General features: G+C 43.7%; 1 long non-coding RNA gene across 1 annotated transcript in view; it reads left to right on the top strand.

Moving 5' to 3' along the window:
* The first annotated feature begins 1,839 nt into the window (after window positions 1-1,839).
* The window catches only part of LOC129701772 (uncharacterized), a 53,370-nt gene continuing 45,206 nt past the window's right edge, over window positions 1,840-10,003 (top strand). Inside the window, exon 1 of the long non-coding RNA XR_008724264.1 lies at window positions 1,840-3,246. This is a non-coding gene — a long non-coding RNA (uncharacterized LOC129701772). The remainder of the gene's footprint in view (window positions 3,247-10,003) is intronic.

Below are 10,003 nucleotides of genomic sequence, written 5' to 3'. Positions count from 1 at the left end.
AGGAGGAGGAGGAGGCGGAGGTGGCGTCCGCTGAGCTGAGCCGCGCCGCGCCGCGCTGCCCGTACCTGTGTGCCCCACTGCCCGGCCCCGGCTCCGCACCCGCCGCCGCCGCTTCTCTTCGCTCCACCCGGCCCGTGCACCGCCGCGGACAGGAAGCCGGCTGCGCGCACGCGTCACTTCCGGCGCCAGGTGTCATGGCGGACGTGGCTGATCGGTAGGAGGAGTGTCGCAGCTCGCAGCGCCGCGACCGGCGAGGTGACTGGAGTCTGTCGGGGGGTGGCGAGATACCGTGGGATAGATTGTCAGCCACAGGTTCACGTCGCTTCCAACCGCAGCAGATTTAAAAACCCGCCGGTAAACTTTAAAAACAGCGGCAGGCGAGGTACGCATGCGCTGGCATTCTGCCGTCACCATCAAAGATCTTGTAGCGGGGCAAGAGAGGCCACTCCTGCGGGATCTTTGGCCACCAGCACTGAGGGGCGGAACTGATGTGGCTGCCTGCAATCTATTCTGAGCAAAGATCGCTATAGGATATTTATTTATTTATTTATTTATTTCGGACAGAATAAAAGAATAACAAGCAAATGTGAAACAGCATACAAAAAACAAAAATATTTATAAAGTGTCATAAACAATATCTATAACTAACTGAAATCATATGTGGAGTAAGAAACCAAAGCTTATTAATTCCCACCCCTAATTCATCTGCTTGTAATTATCTTAAGCAAATTTAGCAGCTATATGTACACCAGCCACTATATGTACACCAAATTATTTACATTTGAACACTGATCAAATATTTACAAATCCATACAAAAAAGAAGAAAAGAAAAAACCCGCATATACTATACAGTATCTTAGTCATATATACAACCCATCACTCTATAATCACCCTTCCCAATACAATCGGTATAACAAATATCACAATCACCTATCCTCATCCCAATATCCTTTTAAACAAGTGTTTTTATACATCTTTTTAAACTGAATTATGCTTGTGCTAAGTTTTATCTCCTGTTCCAGGCCATTCAGAATCAGAATCAGAATCAATTTATTTGTCATTTGGACCCCTGGAGGTCCAAACGAAATGCCGTTTCTGCAGCCATACAATACACACAAATAGACCCCAGACACAACATAATTACATTTAACATAAACATCCATCACATAACTGTGATGGAAGGCCAAATAAACGTATCTCTCCACTGCACTCTCCCCCCCCCCGATGTCAGAGTCAAAGTCATAGCCCCCGGCTGGCGATGGCGATTGTCCCGCGGCCATTGAAGCCACGCCGGGTGGTGCGAGGTCGCACACCGGGTCTTGATGTTGGAGCCCCCGGTGTGCGCTCGCAGAGTCCGCGGCCATTCCAGCCGCGCGGGGCAATGATGTAGGCCCCGCTCCAGGAGCTCTTCGACCCCGCAACTCGGGCGGGAGAAGTCGCCACCGCAGAAGCCCCGAAAAGCGGTCTCTCTCCAGGGACCCGCGGGCTCCCGGCGCCGTCGTCCACAGACCTGTAGAGAGCCTCCGACTCTCCGGCAGCAGCAGCACCAGCAGCAGCAGCGCTCCTCTACCGCTCCGGACCCGGCCAGCTCCGCCACGGTGAGGTGAGTCGACACCTGAGTCCCCGGTCTCTTCCTGTTGGAGGCCGCTCCTCGTTACGGCCTCAACGACGACTGAGGCCCGACGAGAAAAGGTCGGGTCTCAGTGCAGGGAGAGATTCAAAAAGTTTCCCCATCCCACCCCCATCCCCCACACACACACCCCAACATAAAATAACAAACACTACATAAAAACACAGACAAAAATAATAAAAACGCGGACAGGCTGCAGAGGCCGCTGCTGGCCAGAGCCGCGCCGCCTACCGGATCCACAAATTCCACAAATTCACACCACAGATTGCTATGTACATACTTTTAAGAGTTGTTCTGACATTGAGTTTTTTTTAATTTAGTTCCCCTCTCAAATTATACCCACCCTGTCTTTCCATAAACAGTTTTTGTATATTTCTTGGAAGTAAATTATTTCTTGCTTTGTACATGATTTGCGTAGTCTTAAATTTAACCAGATCAGTGAACTTCAGTGTATGTGACTTTAAGAATAATAAATTGGTATGTTCAAGATATCCAACGTTATTGATAATTCTTATTGCTCTTTTTTGTAATGTGCATAACGGCTGTAGGTTGGTTTTTGTAGGTGTTACCCCAAATCTCCACACAGTAACTCAGATATGGCAATATGAGTATTATTCTGAGTTCTGACTGCATTGTTGATGGCAAAGATCCTACAGCGGAGCTTGCGGTAGGATCTATAGTTGATGGTGCCAAGTTGTAATTTGACTGAAGATCCTGTTCCGTGCTCAACCAGGCAGCTCAGTCAACACCAACAATGTATTCAGAGCTCCTGCACAGTTTTTAATTTTTTGTATTTTTAAAATTAGCATCAAAGTTTATATTTGAAACTTCTAAAAAAAAGATTTGGCCTCTAGCTTCACAATCTGGAATCTCAACACTGAAATATTGCAGACATTACTGCAAAATACCAACAGTACCCAGTTTGAACAAGGGTCCCGACCCAAAACATTCTATGTTCGTTCCATCCCTAGACCTGATGAGTTCCTCCAGCACATTGCCATTGAGTCATACAGCGTAGAATCAGGCCCTTCGGCCCAACTCGTCCATGCCCACCAACATGCCCCATCTACACTAGTCGGATCTGCCTGCATTTGGCCCATATCCCTCTAAACATATGTGTAGGGAGGAAATGCAGTTGCTCTAAATTTATAGTATCCATATACCTGTCTGAATGTTTCTTAAATGCTGTGATAGTTCCTGCCTCAACTACCTCCTCCAACAGCTCAATCCATATGTGCCTTTTTGCAATACTGCACACAAAAATGTGACAAATGGGGTAAAATTTCAAATTCCTTCGAAAAAGTTGACAAGCACTTTATTGGGTTCATGACTAACATAGTACCTGTATCAACAAATATAAGAAAAGATAGCAAGTTTCTTAAAATGGCATCAGAACACACAAATACATGTTGTGTAATGGTTGTTGGCACGGTTACACATATTTGGTTGGCACAGTAAGTATACGTATTTCTTATTCCTTTCTATGTTTATGAATACCACATGGAACAATAAAATTGCAAATACCATTCCCTCTTCATTTACCTGATCATGTAGTAGAATACTGCATCCATCTATGTGGACACCACAATACGCGTTACACATCATACACACAAAGGTACGTTGCGGTGGACACTAAAAAAAACGTTTGTTTTTGGTGTCCCAGTGAAAACTAAACATTTTCACCGATACCATCTAAACAGTACATTACCTTATGGATCTGCACGACATGAATGGCCAATGATTCTTCAGATCGTTTGATTTGGGTTGATTTTTTTGTAAGTAAAATGTCTCCGTAAGGGTCGTTTCGGAACTTCTCGAAGTTGACACGAAGGAATGAAGTTTGCGACTTGGTCCATACAAGAGGTAAACAATTATAGATTGGCTCAGTTTCTTAGTTTTGATGACCAATTTATGTCAAAAAAATATATATATATTTTAGAAAGTCGAGATATATATCCTAAACAGTTGGAAGAAAGGTTTCAGCCCGAAACGTTACCTATTTCTTTTGCTCCATAGATGCTGCTGCACCCACTGAGTTTCTCCAGCACTTTTGTCTACCTTCAATTTTCCAGCATCTGCAGTTCCTTCGTAAAAGCTAAATATCTTAAATGGTCGTTGCATTTTTGACACCATGATGTTCTTGCGATATTAAATTGCAAAATAAGAGAAAAAAATCAATTGACCCAAAGATCGATACTACCATAGGATACCTCGTTGGGTGTTGAAAAGCATTAGAGGTTTGCAGCCTCTGTGGTTTAACTTATGGAGGTACTAACCCCGATAACGGATGTTGTGACAATGGACACCAAGCACAATGACCGTTACGGATCTTTAATGTGCTGTATTACTATTATTATTATTATTATTAAACTTTATTTCGGACTCAAGGTCCAGACAAGACTCGACATTACATAAAATACATTGCATATAAAAAACACCATAAAATACATATAAAAGCTTAGTAAATTACATATGAGCATCATAAATTATGTACAAAAACACAATACATGATTTAAAATCCAGAATAAAAAGAAAGATCAGTGTCATACAACGAGACAACTATACCAATGTCTCCGCAACTGGGATTGGTAGCGTGTAGTGCTAAACCTTATGTTTGATAAGACCAAGATGATTACATTTTCAGAGTCATTAATCCTGCAAATAAATTTATACATATAATTTCTTAGGATAACTTCTAAATTACTGACTCCTGCAGCCACAAACATTTCACCAGCACTACACCATCTAGGTTTCCTTAGCAGTATTCTCATGACATCATTATAAGCCACCTTTGGTCTCTGTAAACTTGTCTTTCTGTAGTTTGACCACAGGTGTGTGGTATAGAGTGGTGTGCAATATGCTCCAAACAGAGACATCTTCACCACATGTGCACACACACCAAACTTACGTAAGAGAATATTTGCCTGTACATACAGGATATGGCGTTGTGTATAAATATCCTCATCATGTCATTTGTTCTGTAATACAATGTCCAAGATATTTTACCTTATTACAGACACTAAGAGACAATTTGAAGTCAGGAAATTTTAGACATTTATCCCCTTTAGTTCTACAGATCATAACAGCACTCTTACTAGCATTATATTTCATATCATGTTCCACGCCATACACAGAACATATAGTAAGGATCTGCTGGAGATCAGCGCTAGATGGATTAAAGATCACAAGATCATCTGCATACATAATATGGTTCACTAAAGTATTACCAATCGTGCACCCAGTATTACAGGCTTTCAATTGCTTGGACAGATTCAATTGCTTGGACAAAAAGAGATTAAAAAGGACTGGAGATAAAATTCCCCCTTGTCTAACACCAATGCTAACCCCAAATGGGGCTGAGACCCTATTGCCCATTTCCCTTGCATAGTCTGGTGGGGGGAGGGGGGGGAGGTGTGGGGGTGGAGGGAGGGGGGGGTGGGGGTGGTGTGAGGGAGTGGTGTGTGGGGAGGGGGTGGGCATGTGGGGAGAAGTGTGGGGAAAGGGTGTGGAGGGGGGTGGTGTGGGGAGGCGGTAGAGGGGTGGGGAGGGGATGTCTGGGGAGAGGGGAATGGGGAGGGGGGAAGGGTGGGGGGGGGGGAGGGACGCCACTCAGCAGCCACCTGCCGCAGCACCACACAGCATCTCCCGACTCCACGCAGGGGGGGCAGGGGCATGGCTGTGCAGGCCGGAGGAGCGTTATCTGATGGGGGGCAGGCAAGGTGCTGATCTCACGATTTTTTAAACCTTCATAACTTTTCTCATATTTCACCGGTTGGTGGCTAGGAGGGGGTGTATGGTTAACCAACTTGGAGTGGTGTAGGGGGGGAGGGGTGGGGGGGAAGTGGTCAAGGGGAGGGGTAGTAATAGATTTAAGGGGTGGTGTGGGGAGGGGAGGGACGTGAATACTAATCAGCAGCCACCCTTGTATGTCACCTTAAACCCAAGTTTTTTCCCTACTTAGGGTAAAAGACTCTACATTTACCCTATCTATTCCTCTCATGATCTAACTACCAATGGTCCAAGGAATAAAGTCCCTGTTTTAGTGTCTCTCGGGCACTGCTATGTCCACTCGCACCCGGGCTCAGTAGACTATTTCTGTACGGGGGGGGGGACACTACTGGAGTGGTAAGAAATAATTTTTGTGCATTTGCAGTCACTTCCAATCGAGCACGGAGAACTTCTTTCTGAGACTTTTTCCATGGTCACTTAATCCGACACTCGCCTCTCTGCGGCCTAACAGCTTGGATTTGACACGACCTTTCCCGGAATATTTTAAGGATAGTCTACATGTTATGTCCCAGAGCTTCAGCAGTGGGCGCAGCGTGGACTTTTCCATCACGGAGCGGGCGAGCCCTTGCCGGGGGTCGCCATAGAGGAGTGCTCCGATCGCTGGCCTGGTGACTTTGGCATCGTGGCGCTGTGGTCTGCAGAGCTTCTAGCCACGGGCTTGGCGTGGATTTACCATCCAGAGCCCGGGATTCCTTGCCGGGGATCACCGGAGAAGAGCCCCGACCGCAGTTTCGATCATCCCGACGAGAGGGCCTGTACAACTGGCTGTCCGTAGCGGCACTTCGGAGGGTTCATGGCCCCGACCACGGTTGATCAAAGGAGGAGGACTGACTGAACTTTATCGCCTTCCACCACAGCATTCTCCACTGAAATTAATTTGCCATGCAGCGATACAATTGAAAAAAAAGAACACAATACACAATAGAATTCAACACAAACATCCACCACAGCATTCTCCACTGTGGTGGATGTTTGTGTTGAATTCGCCAATATTGTAAAAAGACACATATACCAACTACCTTTTCAATTGTATCGCTGCATGGCAAATTAATTTCACTGTGCCTTAGTTGGTGCATGTGACGAATACCTTTGTATTGTATTGCAAATGGAAATTGCATTTTTACTCATTGTCAATGCTTATGTGGAATCAGCTGCACAGATAAGAGCCATTTTGGTCAACTCTGTCCATGCCAGTGAGGGGATCCGTATCTACACTAATCTTCTTTGCCTGTATTAGCCCTGTGGGTTAGCAGAACAATTAAAAGTGCTATAAAAATGTAGGACAATACAACCATCCCAGTTTTGGCCCTGTTAATCCCCTTTCAGACTGCCTCAAACTTTATTAGTTAAAGAAATCAAAGCTATGGGCTAATCCTGTAATGTGTGAGAAAATCTTGTATTCAAGAGTGTCCAAACACAGACACAAAAAGCTGGGGTAACACAATTGTAAATCAGCATCTGCAGTACCTTCCTACACAATGTCCAAACACAGATGCTCCTCTATCCAGTTATCCCTACAGCGCACTGCCAAGGGGTGGTGATGGAGGCAGACACAGTCATTGCATTTGAGAGACTTCATGCAGGGAATGGAGGGATACACATCATGTGCAAACAGATTAGTTTATGTTGGTATTAGATTTGGCAGAAAAATTGTGGATTGAAGGGAATTGTTCTTATTGCACTTAACTACATTGCACTTTTAACTTTTGCACTTTTTATAATGCGTTTTTAATTTTGCTTTTATTTTCTTTTAATTCTATTTTTTTCCATTTTATTATTTTATTGTATGACATGTTTTTATGTGAAGCACTTTGAGTCTGCCTCGTGTATGAAATGTGCTATATAAATAAAGTTGCCTTGCCTTGCCTTATGCTGTACTTTTCTATGTCCAAGGCTCCCATGGGATATGTGCAATTACCACCAGAAATGTTGGGTTTTTTTGTCATAGGAATGGTTGCAAGTGAAATTTACTTCAGGAGGAAAAAAAATCAAACACGTAACATTGAGACAATAAACTCTCGCATCTGTAAAACTTTGTTAGCCAAAAAAGGACAAAGTGTTGGAATAACTCAGCAAGTCAGGCAGCATCTCTGGAGAACATGGATAGGTGACGTTTCAGATCAGGGCCCTCTTCAGACTGCTTTTCTTTGGCCAGTCTGTTTTTTCCTGCATGTTTGCACTGCCATCTCTTGGCGGATAAGCAAACTACATGAGCTTCTCTTGCGAGCACTATCAAGCAGTCGATAATCAAGGCATCCCACTAATGGCCTCATCCTTAAGCTCCACTTATTTTTGCACCACAAACTTTTGGAACTGCTGTCTGTTAACAGGCTATCCGTGACTAATAGGATCAATACATTCCCAGGAACGCGGGAGATGAAAGAGAGTGGCAGACATTGCCATGATTGAGTGCAAAACATTGCTTGTGTGCTAACCTGGCATTTTATTGCATAAGTACATTGAAGTAGAGCACGAGAGATAAGGAAATGCAAAACATGTAGCTACGAAGAGAATGCTGATTTTTTTAAAGTGCAAGAGAGAGACACAATAAGGTAGATTGTGAGATCAGGAATTTATCCTTGGCATATGAGAAATCTGTTTAAGAGCATGATAACAGTGAGAAAGAAGCTATTTTATTTAGAAATACAGCATGGAGCCTTAGGCTCATCTAATCCATACTGACCATTGATCACCTGCTCACGCTAGTTCTATGTTATTCCACTTTTACATCCGCATCCTACACACCAGGAACAATTTACAGAGGTCGATTAACCTACAAACACACATGTCTTTGAGATGTGGGAGAATGCCCACACGGTCACAGGAAGAAGGTGCAAACTCCACACAGAGCACGGGCGTCAGGATCGAACCCGGGTCTCTGCCATTGTGAGGCAGCTGCTCTGTCAGCTGTACCACCCTTTTTATCATGTTCTTGAATCTGGCGGTACATGCTTTCAAGCTTTTGTGTCAGAAGGAACTGTAGATGCTGGTTTACACCGAAGAAAGACACAAAATGCTGGAGTTACTCAGCGGGACAGGCAGCATCTGTGGAGAGAAGGAATGGGTGGTGTTTCGAGTCGAGACCCTTCTTCTGAAAATATCAAGCTTTTGTATCTTCTGCCCAACAGGAGAGGGGAGAAGCAAAAATCACACACCCGCCTAATCGGATGCTGCATGTTGCACATTTGCCTCAGCCCACATTTACCTCTGAAGCCATAGAACCAGACTGGAAGCTAGCCATTCTGATTCCTGAGGGACTGCCTAATGGAAAACAATCTGTCTTCCACATTACAAACTATAGCTTTTCCATTGCAGTGAATAAGGAAATGAGTCTGTACATGGGCAATTGCTTCCAATAACAATCTTTTTTTTAATGAAAGAATATCTAAAGTGATTATTCAAACAATTCTTTGTATTTTGAATCCCAACATTGGGATTTGTAACCACTCTAGAAACCTATAAATAGTGAAATAGAATGTAAACAAAATTGAGATGTCACATCTTACAAATAATAGTACATTTCTCTCACAGAAATCTTCAATCAAAGAAAAGATTTTCAAACCTCATAAATACTTAATTTAATAACATACAGGTTTGCTTGCCAAAATCCAAAACAGCTAAAGCAAGAGAGACAGGATCAAAAAACAGAAGATGTTCATCTTTCAATGCTGTGGATGTGCTTTACAATGGAAAAAATGCACTTTTAAAGAATACCCACTACAGACAGACCTCTATTGCCACACCAGCATGAAGCCCCATTGGCTGACTTTGGTGCATTTCCATTCATCTCAATAAGTTGTATGGCCTTCGCGGAGAGGGCCTTGATTTAACATTTCATTTGAAGGATCATTCCTCCAGATATCCACCTCTCCATCAGGAATGTCAGTCCAGATCTTTTTTTTATGTTCATAAGAATGAATCCATTCGGCCAATCAAGTCTACTCCGCCATTCAATAATGGCCGGTCTATCTTTCCCTCTTATAAGTTCATGTTCATTAGTGATAGGAGCAGATTTAGGTCATTTAGCCAATCAAGTCTGCTCTGCCATTAAATCATGGCTGATCTATCTTTCCCTCTTAACCCCATTCTACCTTCTCCCCATAACCCCCAACACCCACACCAATCACAAATATATATTTTCCCCAAGTCACCAGAAGTGAAAACACTCAACTTAAATCATTAAAACTCGGCTATGGGTAACTGAAAAATAAACAAGATGTCAATTTTGTATATTCGAGTATAGGAGCAGGGAGGTTCTACTGCAGTTGTACATGGTCTTGGTGAGACCACACCTGGAGTATTGCGTACAGTTTTGGTCTCCACATCTGAGGAAGGACATTATTGCCATAGAGGGAGTGCAGAGAAGGTTCACCAGACTGATTCCTGAGATGTCAGGACTTTCATATGAAGAAAGACTGGATAGACTCAGCTTGTACTCGCTAGAATTTAGAAGATTGAGGGGGGATCTTATAGAAACTTACAAAATTCTTAAGGGGTTGGACAGGCTAGATGCAGGAAGATTCTTCCCGATGTTGGGGAAGTCCAGGACAAGGGGTCACAGCTTAAGGATAGAGGGGAAATCT

Source organism: Leucoraja erinacea, chromosome 11, assembly GCF_028641065.1.
Source record: "Leucoraja erinacea ecotype New England chromosome 11, Leri_hhj_1, whole genome shotgun sequence".
Taxonomy (NCBI): domain Eukaryota; kingdom Metazoa; phylum Chordata; class Chondrichthyes; order Rajiformes; family Rajidae; genus Leucoraja; species Leucoraja erinaceus.
Note: the sequence above shows the minus strand (reverse complement) of the source record. Positions and strands in the feature narration are given on the sequence as shown.